The sequence below is a fragment of the Ursus arctos genome, unplaced genomic scaffold (genome assembly GCF_023065955.2).
Source record: "Ursus arctos isolate Adak ecotype North America unplaced genomic scaffold, UrsArc2.0 scaffold_5, whole genome shotgun sequence".
Taxonomy (NCBI): domain Eukaryota; kingdom Metazoa; phylum Chordata; class Mammalia; order Carnivora; family Ursidae; genus Ursus; species Ursus arctos.
In genome coordinates this window covers 49,258,142-49,273,015 of record NW_026623067.1, presented here as the reverse complement: position 1 = coordinate 49,273,015, position 14,874 = coordinate 49,258,142, and the positions used below count along the sequence as shown (strand labels likewise).

The following is a 14,874-nucleotide window of genomic DNA, read 5'->3' as shown; positions in this document are numbered from 1 at the left end:
ATTACATTGGGCCTACCTGGATAATCTAGGATAATCTCCGCACTTCAAGGTCTGTAACCTTAATTATATCTGTAGAGTCCCTTTTGCAGTGTAACACAGTCACAGATTCCAAGGATTAGGGCATGAACATTTCAGGGGCATTATTTTGAGATTATTTTGCCAACCATATTAGTTATTATCCATCAAGTCATGTAGGGATCACCATGGTTCTTAAACACACATTCTGGCACCTTCTATTTGTACAGGGAAGTACAAGGAAGGTAATTCTTACCCAGCGTCACAGGGAAATAGCAGAGGTGGATCACAGCCTTCAGTTCTGTTCTTTCTTCTAATCACTCATCTGTTTATTCATCCCATCCATCTGTCTGTCTCTCTATCCCATCCATTCATCCTTTCTGTCATTCATTCATTCATAAGCTTTATTTCAAGGGTCTGTGCTAGTTTGGGAAATGAGGAAGAAGGTGAGCTACAAAGATAACACCTGATTTGTGTCAGCTGATTTTCAATATTTTGGGGTCTCCCATCAAATTTTCTTAAATCCACGCCATCTACTGATGACTTTGGCTTGTGTGGGTGATGTTACTGTTCCTATTTAGTGAATCATCTGTGTTTAGTATGATGTGGCTTCAAACCTGTACCAGGGACTCAGTACATGTATATAATTTTGATCATTGCTGCTTGATTCACTCCCTCTATGTTTGGCCATAAAATGTAGGAAACATTAATAAATATATATCATTGTTTTAGTTTTTAACTTTATTCAAATAAGTAACCAATGTTACCAGTTTTTTATTGATCTTTCCAGAGATATTTTATGCATGTAACAGAAGTGTTTGTCTTGTACTGGGCATTAATTTACGTTGTAGCAGCTATTCCATAGCAGATAGGTAAAGCTACTTAATTCTTTTTTATAATTACATAGGAGTACCTGGCATGAATATACCAGCTTGTTAAGAAGTCTCACCTTGGTGAACATTTGGATAGTTTCTACTTCTTTCTCTATTAAAAGATTATTATAAAAAATCTTGTACATACACCTTTCACACCAATGTTATGCATACACATAGAATAATTGTATTGCAACAGTTATTGCCAAATTAGAGGCTGTGCCAATTCACATTCCCATCAGCAATGTATGACTGTTTCTCTACACCTTGGCCAACAAAGTATGTCATCAAACTTTATGGTCTTAACCAATCTGATTAGAAAAAGTGGTATTTCTATTTTTCTATCTTGAATTTGCATTTGTCACATGGCTGACCAAGGTTGGTCATCTTTTTTGTATGTTTTTTAGAGCTATTTCTATTTCATTTTCTATAAACAGTTCATATCTTACCTATTTCTTTGTTGGGTGTTGGCTTTTTTCTTAGTAATTTGCTGGTTGTCTGTATATTAAGGAAATTAGCTTATGAGATACATGTATTTCAGGATATGAAATGGGATATAAGATGCATATATTATTTTTTTGTTTTGTCTTCTGATTTGTATGCTTTTAGGCTTTGACATGCATAAACATTTAATTGTAGGTGGGCATATTTAGTTAATCTTAACATCTTTGTCTTTGTGCTTTGTGTTATTATTGGAAAGGCCTTCCTTATTTCAGTATTAGAAAATAATTATCTCAGGTTTCACCAAATGTTTTTTTATCTTTTTATTTTGAAATAATTATAGATTTACAGGAACTTGTAAAGTTAGTACAGAAAGATTGCTTGTACTCTCCTTTACTCAGTTCCCCTAACCACCAGATATTTTTATGGTTTTATTTTTTGTGTTTAAATTGTTGATGCATCTGAAATTCATTTGGTAAAAGATGAGATATGGATTCCAATTTATTTTTTTCCTCTTAGTTACCTATTCATCCTAATATCATTTACTGAATAATCTATATTTTCTCCAGTAATGTAAAATGAATATGTATCAATCATGTGTTAAATTCCTAAGTACACTGGTCATTTTTTAAAAAATATTTAAAGTACCACAACTTGCAGAGAAGCTGAAATGTCACTGTATATTTTTCCAAGAGCTCCGTGTTGAGATGACCAGGGCTGGCCCTCTTTCAGAATTGTATCATGGGGGCGCCTGGGTAGCACAGTCGTTAAAGCGTCTGCCTTCGGCTCAGGGCGTGATCCCGGCGTACCGGGATCGAGTCCCACATCGGGCTCCTCTGCTATGAGCCTGCTTCTTCCTCTCCCACTCCCCCTGCTGTGTTCCCTCTCTCGCTGGCTGTCTCTCTGTCACATAAATAAATAAAATCTTTAAAAAAAAAAAAAAAAGAATTGTATCATGGTGTAATTTGGCCTATTTGTCTAGAATTGACTTTGTGGCGTTGTGGGTTATGCTAGGGTACAGGTAAATAACATTCAGTTCTTAGCCTCCAGGAGTACATCTTAGCTTATTGATCCCACTCTATTAATGTAAAGCCTTTACCCTATGTAGTGCTTAAGGTTAACCATGCACTTAATCCTTGCAAAATCTTTCAGGGGGTGTATATTATCTTTGTTTTGTAGATAGAAAATAGAGACTCAGAAAGATTAAAACTGCCCAGACCTTGGGTCATAGAGCAAGTTGGCAGAATGCAGATAGTCATGGGCTTGTGATTGGCATTATCACACAGTATTCGAGGACATGCCACAAATCAGCCCGAGTGCCTCTTCTCTTCAGTGATCTGAAATAAAAACTACTGTAACTCCTGGGCTAGAACGTAACTCCACTGTTCCACCTCTGCTTTAGTGAACCTAAAGGCTTTGACCATTTTTAGCTCCTCCTTTTCAGTGGGAAGGTTAGGGGAAGACAGGTGAGTTTTCTAAGGCTTTTCTGACTTCGCTGAACAATGCTAAAGGAAAAATAAAATACTCATTTGCCCATCTGGTCGTCTGAACATAGGGGGTAGATTTAGATAATTCTTAAATGCTTCCCCAGCTCTATGATTCTAGATATATGTGTTTTTATCTCGCTCGTATTTTCTGTAGTTTTATGTTCTCATACAGGAGGAAGTGAACAAAAGCATTTAAAGAATGACAAGTATTTTCATGTGGGTTATTTAGAGGGAAAACATGTTAGAAATTCTTTAATCCAATTAGAAATCACATCTGTTAGGAGAAGTCATGTAGGCTGGTTATTGTATAATAAAAAGTACTCTTAATTTTAGTTCATTATGTTAGCTTGCTAGAATTTAAAGACCACCACTTAAAATTCTGTATGCAGCTTGAGTCCAAGGTTATCAGTTCACACACCCTTTTAAGATCCTCTAGGTTCTTGTTAGCTGCAGTGTAATCGATGTGATGCTCCTCACGAGACAGGGGTTTTAGGATAAGTGAAGCAGGTGGGTCTCCAGCTCTGAATTTTCACTTACGTGTTAAGAATTATCGCTCTAGCAAAGTAAGGTCTTCCAGATCATTTTACCCACTTCTCTTGGAAGCTGTGTCTGAGGTCTCCAAGGACAGCCCTCAAACTGGCCGATTTGGATACCTACATACAAAAGTCATTTAGTGCGCTTGGTAGGGAAAAATATATTCTTAGGGCCTAAATGCAAGGCCAGCCACACTCAGGAAACTGTTTTATAAACTAGAATCCCCCATTCATTTAAAATTGGTTATATATGTAGAAAAAGTGAAGATTGAGCAAAGTTGCAAGTAGGTAATTCTGCTTAGGAGTTCCAGGGCTAGATGAGAAAGTTGGTGAAATTAAAGCAAAAAGAGCTTGGTAATCTCATTCTCCTCTCCAGAGGTCATTATGTCTTTTAAAACCTTCACTCTGCACACCATTCTGTGGAGTGCTAGATAACTCCAGTGAGTAACCAACTGTGTTTTTGAGATTTTTTATTTTTTAAGATTTGTTTATTTTAGAGAAGGGGGGAAGAAGGGCAGAGGGAGAGAAAGTCTTAAACAGATTCGGAGCAGAGCCCAACACAAGGCTTAATCCCACAACCCATGGGATCATGACCTGAGCTGAAACCAAGAGTTGGACACTTAACTGACTGAGCCACCCAGGTGCCCCTGTGTTTTTGAGATTTTAAAGAGACTTCTATCTTACAGTTTGCATTCAGCTTCACATCAGCTTCTGTAATTTTAACAGAACTATCACAGTCTACTAGAGTTAGTCACCTCATAAATTTTAAATTATTTCTTTTATGAAGGGTGGCACCTAATTGCTAATATAAGCAGGCTGTCTTTCTTTCCCCATCTATTGTATGGACAGGCCTCTTTATGCAATGACTTTTGGCTCTGTGTTAACCCCTGTGTGAGGGTGGGTGGTCGACACTTCTAGATTTTGTTCCCGAATTTGGAGATTTGTCCCACTAGGGGACTTGAACTTTCTTTCCCTGAGTCTGCCTTTACTCCTTTTTGAGACTTTTCCATATGGTGGACTAGAGAAATTAGCAGTAAGGAGAACCACAAGCCATCTCAGGTATAAAAGTCTCAGCAGGACTAGTGTGTATTAACTTTCTCATATTGGATATCCCCAGGTTACATTTCTGCAGGATACACCAGCCTTGCTCCTATTTATCCTCTCAAAGATTTGCTCAGACATGACTTCCTCCAGGAAGACTTTCTTCATCTCTGCCCATGACTCTAGCTACCAGGCTGGATTAAGTACCATCTCCTCTTTACTCCAAAAGCACTCTAGACTTGTTGCTACTGTACAGCGTATGTTGTATAACTGTTTACTTGTATATGCACTCCAAGAGGGCAAGCACTCTGTCTAGTCTACATTTTAAAAATAACTCCATTGAGATACAATTCACATACCACACAATCCACCCATTCAAAGGGCACAAATCAATGGTTGTTAGTTTGCTCACAGAGTTGTATAGCCAGTACTGCAATCAACTTTGGAACATTTTCTTCACCCCCAGAGGAAATCCAGTGCCCATTAGCAGTCACTCCTCACTTCTCCCTCCATTTCCCCAGCTGAGCAAATTACCAGTCTACGGTCCATCTCTACGTATTGGCTTTTTCTGGACATTTCATGTAAATGAAAGCATATAGTATGGATCTTGTGTGACTTGCTTCTTTTACTTAGCATGTTTTCAAGGTTCATCCATGTTGTAGTTGGAGTCAGTACCTCATTCCTTTTTATCGCCCAATTATATTTAATTGTATGGCTATGCCACATTATATATATATTGGCTCAGTTGATGGACATTTGGGTTGTCTCTACTTTTTGGTTGTTACAAATAAGGCAGCTATGAACATTTAGGTATAAGTTTTTGTGTGGACACATGTTTTCAGTTCTCTTAGGGACATACCTAGGAGTAGGCTCATGTGGTAACTCTATGTCAAATTGTTTTTTACAGTGACTGCACCGTTTTCCAATCCCAGCAGCAATACATGAATGTTCCAACCTCTCCCCCCCTACATCCTTGCCAAGACTAATTATTGTCTGTCTTTTTTTATTACAGTTATCCTAGTGGGCGTAAAGTGATTGTTTAGTCCACTTTTGAATCCCCAGCATAGGGCCTACTATGGGGTTAACCAATGTTGGTTGATTGGCTAAGTCTTTTGCCGTCTTGCTCCTCTTACCACCCTCAACACTGGAAAGCTGTGTGCAGCAGCGGATGAGCAAAGGCTGGAGTCCTGCTGAATTTTGAACAGCTGCTCTGCGACGTAATAACTGTGATTGGGAGCAAGTTACTTAACTTCTCTGTGCTTCAGTTTCCTTACCTGTGACATAGAAATAGTGGGATCTCTTTCGTAGTGTTGCTATGAAGATTAAATAGATGATATGAGTGAAACACCTAGTGTAGTACTTGATACAGAGCGCTGGACAAGTGGGCGCTGTTGTTGTTCTCTTGGATTACGTGGGGGGGGGGGGGGGCAACTGGCTCTCCCTTGCCTCAGGATATAGAGGCAACTTCGGTTTCAGATGTGCCTGGTTGCGCTGCCAGTGGTATGTGAGGTCAGCTCCCTTTGTTTCTTCAAGAGGACTCCCTCCTCACAGGACTTGTTAACATCTCTTTGGTTTTTGAGCAATACTCCAAGACTCCTGAGGCCTGATGAGAGCCGATTATCGTCTGTGGTTCTGCTGCTTCTTTATCAATTCCTAGTCAAGCTTTAACCAACTGTTTCACAAATTTGCTTGTCTCTATTAACTCGTTACTAAAATGGTATTCTTTTCAGGAGTACCAACTTTTAAAACTTTAATCAAGACAGCTTTTTAATGGCAAAAGTCCCCAGTAAGGAGTCCAGGTTGTCACAGGTTGATTTGGGCACTGGGAGAAACATCTTTCTGACCTTTGTCAGAGTAAAGGTCTGCTTGGGCTAGTACAGCTTATTGCTGCCTTGCTTTTGAAACTTTTGGTTAATTTATGAAAGCAGAGGAACTGCTTTCATCTGAGGCACGCAGTGGCAAAGTTCCCATGGCAGGAAGTGTTTGTTCGTACCAGTCTCATATATAATGGTCACAAGGGAGATGGTATTTTGTTTTACTTGTTTGTGCTTTATTGTGATTTCATGATCGTATCAGTGTTTTTACCTGAGAGCTAAGTCTCTAAGAGAAATAAATATGGCACTCTTGCCCTTAGAGATCTTCATTATTCAGCCCCGATCTGCCTGTCCAGATTAGCTGCTGCTTCTCTTTCCAAATCCTCATGTGCTACAACTGGGCTCATGGCCTGTGAACAGGCACCCTCTGAAATTGCCAAATCCCCATTTTCATAAAAAGAAGAAGTGTGATAGGAACAAAACCAAACAATTGATGACTTTTGGTGTTGGGAGGGGCGGGCAGGGACAGGTGGGAAATAGCTTACTGGATAAAAAAGGGGGGGAAAGGGGTTTTAACATCAAAGACTAGAAGAGAGTGGTGGAAAGTAAATGTCAATGGGAAGAGTAGACTCAGATAATGGAGCTGAGAACTTGGGACTTGATGTGATTTATAATAGGGCATCGTTATAGGTTCTAGAATAGAAGGAAAAGAAGATAAAAGTGATATGTTAGGATGACTTCTTTTTTTTCCTGGTAATAATATTAACCAAAGGAAATAAGAGTGGAGGCAGGAGTTATCCAGGCCCAGTTGCAGTAAGACAGGTATGCCGTGGGGTTCTAGGTATTAGCAGTGAGAATGGTTAGGAAAGGTGTCATCTAAAAAAAGTCAGAGAATTTGTAACAGTTCACAGGTTAGAGGTGAAAGAGCAGAGTCGAATATGATTGTCATGTTGTGGATCAGAAGAAAAGACAAGCCACTAATATCGGTGTTGGATAAAGAAGCCAGTTGGTGGGAGGAGTTGGGTAAGATGAGTTCCTTTTGGGATTAGTTTGGGTAAGATGAGTTCCTTTTGGGATTAGTTTGGGTAAGATGAGTTCCTTTTGGGATTAGTTAGGTTTCATGTGACAGTGGAATGACCAAGTTACACTGTTTATTGGCAGTTGGAAATGGTGAACTCCAGCATAGGTACAGGGTTGGGGTTCAGAGTGTAGATTTGGGATGTTACCATAGTAGTAGAAACAAGTAGATTTTTTTTTTTTAAATGCCACAGATTGAGGGGAGAAACGCCCAGTATGGGAGTATGAAGAAAAAACCCAGCAGAGCAAAATGATAAAGGGCTGACGGATAAGCAGGCATGAGGCCAGTTAGAAGAGTGCTATGTTCTGAAAGCCAGAGTCAGGGCTTCAGAAAGGAAGAAGAGGTCAACAGTGTGGGACTGCAGGGAAATTAGGGTAGGTAAGAACTCTAGAAAAGCCTTTGAGTTTAGCAAGAGGAAGGTCCCTAACCTTTGTGTACAACTTCAGCGACAGAGGACACCTTTAATCAAGCAAGATGGTTATCTGAGGGCAGTCACACCCTCCTCTAAGCACCGCCTAGAGATGCGGGGGTCCAGAATCCCCACTGTGATGAATCACAGTTATTTTGGATCTATTCAGGAACAATCCCTTCTTCTTATTTTATCATCATATGCCTATTCTTAGTTTTTCCATTTAGATTGAGCAGCTGGCCTGCTCCAACCCAGTGAGGGTCTTGTCCCTGCTGATACTGATTTACCAACATAGGCCACAAACAGTTAAACTTTGTCCTATCACAACCCATGTTTTTTAATGAAAAGTAAATAGATACCAAACAATAAGTTTGGCTCTCCATTGTCAAACTTACTGGCAAGGACCCCTCTGTTACTTTGTGCTCTTTCCTTTCCTCTTAAGATAAGTTTTTATTGTTTATATTTCTCATTTTTGCTTTTTTCTAGGACTTGTCTTAGATTAAGATTGAAACTAGGTAAATAAAGAAGCATTCTCAGTAGAGAATAAAGGGGAGCTAGGGTCATGAGAAGGGTAGGATGACAGTGGTGTCTCGGGGAAGGGGTTTTATAGAATTGAGGAGGAGATTGCTTGATTACTACCCTTAAAACTGTAGCTCAGCCTTCTAAGAACCCCATGAATGATGTTTGAGTGAGAAATAGAAATCAACACACTTAATATAAGCGTGATTCAGAGTTACATTCCTAAATTTTATTTGGAAGAATCACAAACCCTATAGCTCAGATGACACATTGGAGGAAATCCAATAAATACTGCACCTGTCTTGCATGGGAAAAAGTGAAAGAGCAAAAGTGAAATCCTTTGTAGTTTAAATGGTGTGGCTTACTGGTAGGGTTGCATTTTTATATAATGATTGATTATTTGAGCTACTGAAGTCTATTAAAAAGAAGTTCTAGATGACAAAAATGTAGCTAGCTACCATGCTATATGGATACCTGAAATTTGGTAATTTGTAGGTGATAAATATCTCTGTAGAAAGCTATTCTGAAAAGATCTTGTATGGCCTTAGTTACGGTGAAGATTCTGTAACTTACGCCAAAATTATTTTTGTAGATTTAATTTCACTTTTTAAAAAATTTTAGATAGATACTGGACTTATGTTTGGTCAAATTAGTAATACACAGTAAACAAACGGTAAAGAAACATTTTTATGTACAATTCGGTTAATTATGCGTTCTTCAGATTTGTAATAATATTCTATCTTTCGACTATTGTCCAAAAGGGGAAACACACCAAATTTGGGGGAAATTTATATTGGCAATGGGAAGGAATGTGTTTCTGATAAATCCTGTGTGTAGCAATACTGAATTTTGGTACCTTTTTGTATTTTTGCAAGTAAACCTCAAAGGTGAAGTCCAATGAAGAACAAAGGTTGACTCCCTTTGTATAAGTTATCCAGGCCCCAGTTTCTCAGTTTCTGATCTTTATTCTTGGTATTTTCATTATTCATTAGCCTTTCTAACAAAGTAGAGTGGGAAAGAGAGAAAGAAAACTCATATTAGTCTTGCTGCTTATCAGGAACCAATTTAAATGAACTAATAGACACTGAAGCCAGTAAAGAGAAAGCTTAGAATTCCCAGTACACTAGCTCAACAATACTATCTTCTAGACTATTATTTTACATAATATTAAGCATATAAGATTAAATACATATACTTTATATTATATGTATACTATTGTATATATACATATTATTGTTATACAGTATAGTTATTATTATGTTATAGCAAATATACATATTATACAGTACGTATGATTATAGTATATATATATACTGTATACACACACACACACACTGTAATTTAAATGCATTATGTCTCCCTTTAAGCCATGAGGATTTAATTAAATGGTCATAATTCAAATGAGTAAAATGCAACTAATCTTATCCCTAGAGTTAAAAAAAAAAATGACATCTGACCTTAATGAAAACGCATTCCTCAAGAATCAAATCCCATTGAAGGAAATCTTTTGAGAAGATCAAATATAGCTTCTTAGTAACAGTCAAGCACACAAGCAGAATAAAATTAAGCAACAAGGGACGCTTGGGTGGCTCAGTTGGTTAAACGTAAGCCTTCAGCTCAGCTAATGATCCCGGGGTCCTGGGATCCAGTCCCACATCAGGCTCCTTGCTCGGTGGGGAGCCTGTTTCTCTCTCTGCCTGCTGCTCCTCCTGTTTGTGCTCATTCTCTCTCTCTCTCCCTCTCTGACAAATAAAATCTTTCAAAAAAATTAAACAACAAAATGATAAAAATATACATTGTCATGTGAGTTATTCACAGATAAATATGTCTTATAGGCTTGTGCTTGTAACTTAAATTTGAAGCTCAGAAAATTGGGTCTTCCTGTTAGCTAGTTCAACAAAATGTGATCATCAGCTATGATAGTTTTCTTTACTTATTGATTAATACCATAGACCTTTCTTGCTTCACCACCCCTCAGCTAGTTCTGTATAAGGTATGAATTTGTATGCAACATCCCTGCCGCCATACCCCACAAGAACTTACAGAGTTTTAGGTGATGTAAGACAAGTTTGCAAGTAACATAAAATGCAGTATGGTGGCTACCAAATATAGAAGTACATGCATGAGTGAGAACCAAAATATTAACAACCAGTATGGCATGGATGTCCAACCTATCACATAAGATGCCAGCTATGAAAAACTGACCTGGCTGTCCCAATGCAGAAAAGCAGAGTGTTAGTACTCGTTTTTATATACTGTGCTGTAGGACTGCATATAATTTGTATAATTTAGTAATTTATTCGTCTGAATAATAATATATGGTACTAAACTAGTCCGTCTTCAGTTTTAGAACAATATTTCTAACTTCATGAATTCTCCATAGAATCTCTTTAAGCAGAAGTTGAGATTAGCTAAGCAAGCAGGGTTAGAAACACCCCTGTGAAAAGCCTCCAATGAATGAATGAACTCATCTTCTGCCTTCCCCTTTCATATGAAATTCAAATGTCAGGGTCCTCACCTATGAATGTGAAATGAAGGTGTGTATTAAGTATTAATACATAGCAGAAAGAGGATCCTAGGGGCACTGCCCTAGGCTGGGCCAACCTGCTTCTCTAGTTCTGTCCCAAAACATTTTTCTTCACACTGTAAGAAATGCTTTATTTCATTTTCTTAAGTATCTAGAACACTCAGCTAAACATTCATTTGTGTTACCAAGCATTGTCTTAAAATCAGAAAATAAGAGTGCAGTATTACCTGAATATGATTGAAGGCTCATTGGAATGAGATTGCCATGGTGGTGGTAGTGGGGGAGCCCTAGAAATATGCTTTTTCAACAAGTATCTTAGGAAAGTCTAAGGCACATTAATATTTAAGAATTACTCTCTCTTTTTTTTTTTTTAGATTTTATTTATTTATCAGAGAGCGAGCACAAGCAGGGTGAGCGGCAGGCAGAGAGAGAAGCAGGCTCCCCCACTGAGCAAGGAGCCTGATGTGGGACTTGATCGCAGAACCCTGGGATCATGACCTGAGCCGAAGGCAGATGCTTAACCAACTGAGCCACCCAGGTGTTCCAAGAATTACTCTTATTCTAAATAATGATGAAATTGTTTTCTTTCCAGTATCTAACCAACATGAGTTGTAATTTAATGAATTGTTCTGTTTGTTGTTGAAGGATTAGGTAATTGTGTACTTGAAACATTTTTGGTGGGATTAAGGCCCTGGTAGATAGTTGTACTGGGGGATTTAGGGCAGAATGCTCTGGGCATAAGATGTACCCAGGTATAATTTATCTCGAGGACCTAGGGAAGGTATTCTCTCTCCTCTGTTGCAGAAGTATCTGTTTCTCAGAGCTAGAACTCCAGTTAAAACTTTATTTACTCATTTTGTGGGCTAAGACAGTATTTGTCACTTTTCTAGAAAACTAAGTGTCCATTATACTTTTGTTTTGATGGAATACTTTGAATTTCCCAACAACTAAAATATAAATGCACTTTAGAAACCCAGCTCCTTACAGGTTGAGTTATAGGCATTGAAATGTAGACTTCTTCTTGCCTGACTTTCATGCGGATGTGGCCAGTACATCTTTACTTGGGGCTCTGGTTTCAGTTTTTTCCTACTTTGTTCTGACTTCCTGTGAAATCCGTATTCACGTCTGATGTATATACACACATATTCACACTATTTCAGCCTCTCTTCTACCAACAACTTTTCCTGGTCCTCCAAATGTATTCAGGATGTTTTTGTGTTTGAAATAAATCTTTCACCCTTTATCTCCTTCCTCCTATAAATAAATATCTTGAGTAACAGACCGCATAGGATGGGAAAGAGCCCAGAAGTCATTTGAGCTCAGAATGGAGCCCAGTTCTTTTTTAGAAATTTTTCAGAGCTTCAGTCCTCACAACTGGACCAACTCCTGGAGGTCCCTCCAGCTTAAATCTTCCTCAAGGATAAAATTTATGTATATTTATGCTAACTAGTTTCAGTTCCTCCTTGACACTTAGAGACCTAGATTTGATTTTTACCACTCAACTGTGCAGTATACTTAAAAGTTTCCAAACTATGTGCTAGTTTCATAATTCATTATTTTTTTCTTCATTTTAATTCATTTTAACTAGTTCTCACACTGAAGAACTAGTTTTCGTTTGTGGCTTCTTGCACACTACCCATACTAGCTGTTGGCTTAACATTCTTTGCTTTGCCTGCCTTCTTTCCTTTTCCTCCCTCTCTTTCGTTCGTTTTCTTTCTTTCTTTCTTTCTTTCTTTCTTTCTTTCTTTCTTTCTTTCTTTCTTTCTAAGATTATTTATTTATTTATTTATTTATTTATTTATTTGAGAGAGGGGCAGGGAGGGCAGAGGGAGAGAGAATCTCAAGCAGATTCTGCACCGAACCCAGAGCCTATCACGGGACTCGATCCCACAACCTTGAGATCGTGACCTGAACAGAAACCAAGAGTCATTGCTTAACCAACCATGCCACCCAGGCCCCCTCTTTTCTTTCTTTTTAAAAGACATTTTAAAGTGGAACTTTCAGATATACAGAAAAGTAGAGATATATAATTAATATCCACGTGCCAGCACATTTCCTCGAAAATTATCAACATTTTGCCAGTTTCTTAATATCATTTTTTAAAGAAAAAAAATCATCTTTTTCTCATAAAATAGTATATACTCATTCTAGAGGATTTAAGCAATGGAGGAAAACCCAAGGAAAAATATGTGTTTTTTTTTAAATAAACCACCTCAAATCCAACCACCCAGAAATAATAATATAATCATAGAAATATTATTATTAGATGTTACTATTATATCAACATCATTCCAGATATCTGTTCTAGGCGTGTGTACAGATGAAATGCTGGTTCTGGCTGAATAGCTGGATAGCTAGACAGATACATTTTTACAAAGTTGATCATTTATGCTACTTGTAAATAAAAACATATTAAATTTAATTCTGCTTGACTTTATGAGGCAAAAAAGAACCTGAAGTGAACCTGAAAAGATTGCTGAACTTCAAACAAATGTTTTTCCACACAGATCGGTTTCTTAAATGAGCCCTTAAATTATGAAGAGATTGCGAAAAACATGAAAAGGTTAGAGTTACTCTTTTTAAAAAAATTTTGGCAATCGTAATTTTGGGCCACAGTAATTGACTTACTAATATAAAATATGAGGATACTGACATCTCACATTTCTTTCCCCTTCCTTCTCCCACCTTCAGCTTTTTGTCAGTTCAATTATTTTAATTTGGAAAGTCAGTGTAATGTGGTGGTTAGTGGAACCTGGGTTCAGTGACCAGACCACCAGGTTACTCAACTCTGTGTCTTGGTTTTCCTCATCTACAAAGCAGGATGGAGTTGTTAGGGAATGTAAATGAGTTGATTGACATAAAGAAATCAGGTGTATGGTAAGCATTCAGTATACATTATTTATGGTTATGCCTTCATGTTTTAGGGATTATAATATTTACATTGTTTTGTAATCCTGACATTCTTTCCATATTTAAATGGATTCTGCTCACCACCAACTAGTCTTTTTAGAAGGGCTTCTCTATTTCTGCATTTTCTTATTCATCTCTATACTGGCTTGATTTTGTTACCTTATAGCTTTTTCAAGAAAGCTGATGTTATAGTCCCTAAGTTCTTCCATTTTTGAAGAGGTATTTCTGCTGCTTTTGTACTTCAGCAAGATCTTAGTTAGGTATAATATTCCTGGGTTATACTTTGTTTCTTTCAAAATGTTGTGTTAATCCTTATCATTCACTGAATGTTGCTTTAGAGAAGTCTGATGCATCCTAAATGTCTTCTCTTTTGTATATGATTTGCTTCTTGGGGGATTTTAAAATCTTTTAAATTTTTATTCAGTAAATTAACTCTTTTTACATTGTGTAAATTCATTGTTTTTTGGTTGATAGTTCTGTGAGAAGTTTTGACTCATAGAGTCCTGTAACCATCATCAGAGTTAAGATACAGATATTTCTATCACCCTAAAACATTTCCTTGTTGTGTTTTGTAATTACCCCTTCTTCCAAACTCCATCCCCTGGCAACCATTAATATGTTCTCTCTTTATATCTTTGCTTTATTCAGAATATCATAAATGGAATCATATATTATGTGGTCTTTTGAGTCTGGTATATTTTACTTAGCATAAACATATTTAAGATTCATCCATGCTGTGAATATCAACAGTCTCTGTTTTTATTGCTGAGTAGCATTTCATTGAAAGGATATACCATGCTTTGTTTATCCACTTATTAGTTGTAGAACATTTGGGTTGTTTACAGTTTGGGGTGATTATGAATAAAGTCACCATAAGCATTTTATATAGGTTTTTATGTGTATATTGTCTGGATATATTTAATTTGCCTTCTGTAAAGATTCTTTCTCCAAATAAGATCATATGCGGATGTACTGGGGGGTTGAACTTCAGCATACAAATTTTAAGGGGATACAATTCAATGTATAACACTTGATTTTTCACTTACACCATAAATATTATCTGCTACATGCCAGGCACTAGTCTAGGCACTAGGAACACAAAGATAATGAGGCTCAGTTTCTTCCCTTTTGATGAATAGAAAAATAAGAATTAATAAACAGGCATTTGCAATATTATGCAATAAGTGCTATCATAGGTAAGACAACTTATTATGAGAACACCTCCATG

The 14,874-nt window shown here is 37.4% G+C and overlaps 1 protein-coding gene across 3 annotated transcripts in view; it reads left to right on the top strand.

Annotated features, from left to right (window-relative positions):
* ELOVL7 (ELOVL fatty acid elongase 7) overlaps nt 1-14,874 on the top strand; it is an 88,559-nt gene that overhangs the window by 32,798 nt on the left and 40,887 nt on the right. The window contains exon 2 of one of the 3 annotated variants that reach the window (XM_057307217.1): nt 11,111-11,274. The exons of the other annotated variants lie outside the window; for them this stretch is intronic. The gene's annotated coding sequence lies outside the window, so the exon portion shown is untranslated. The remainder of the gene's footprint in view (nt 1-11,110; nt 11,275-14,874) is intronic. 3 annotated transcript variants of the gene reach the window in all.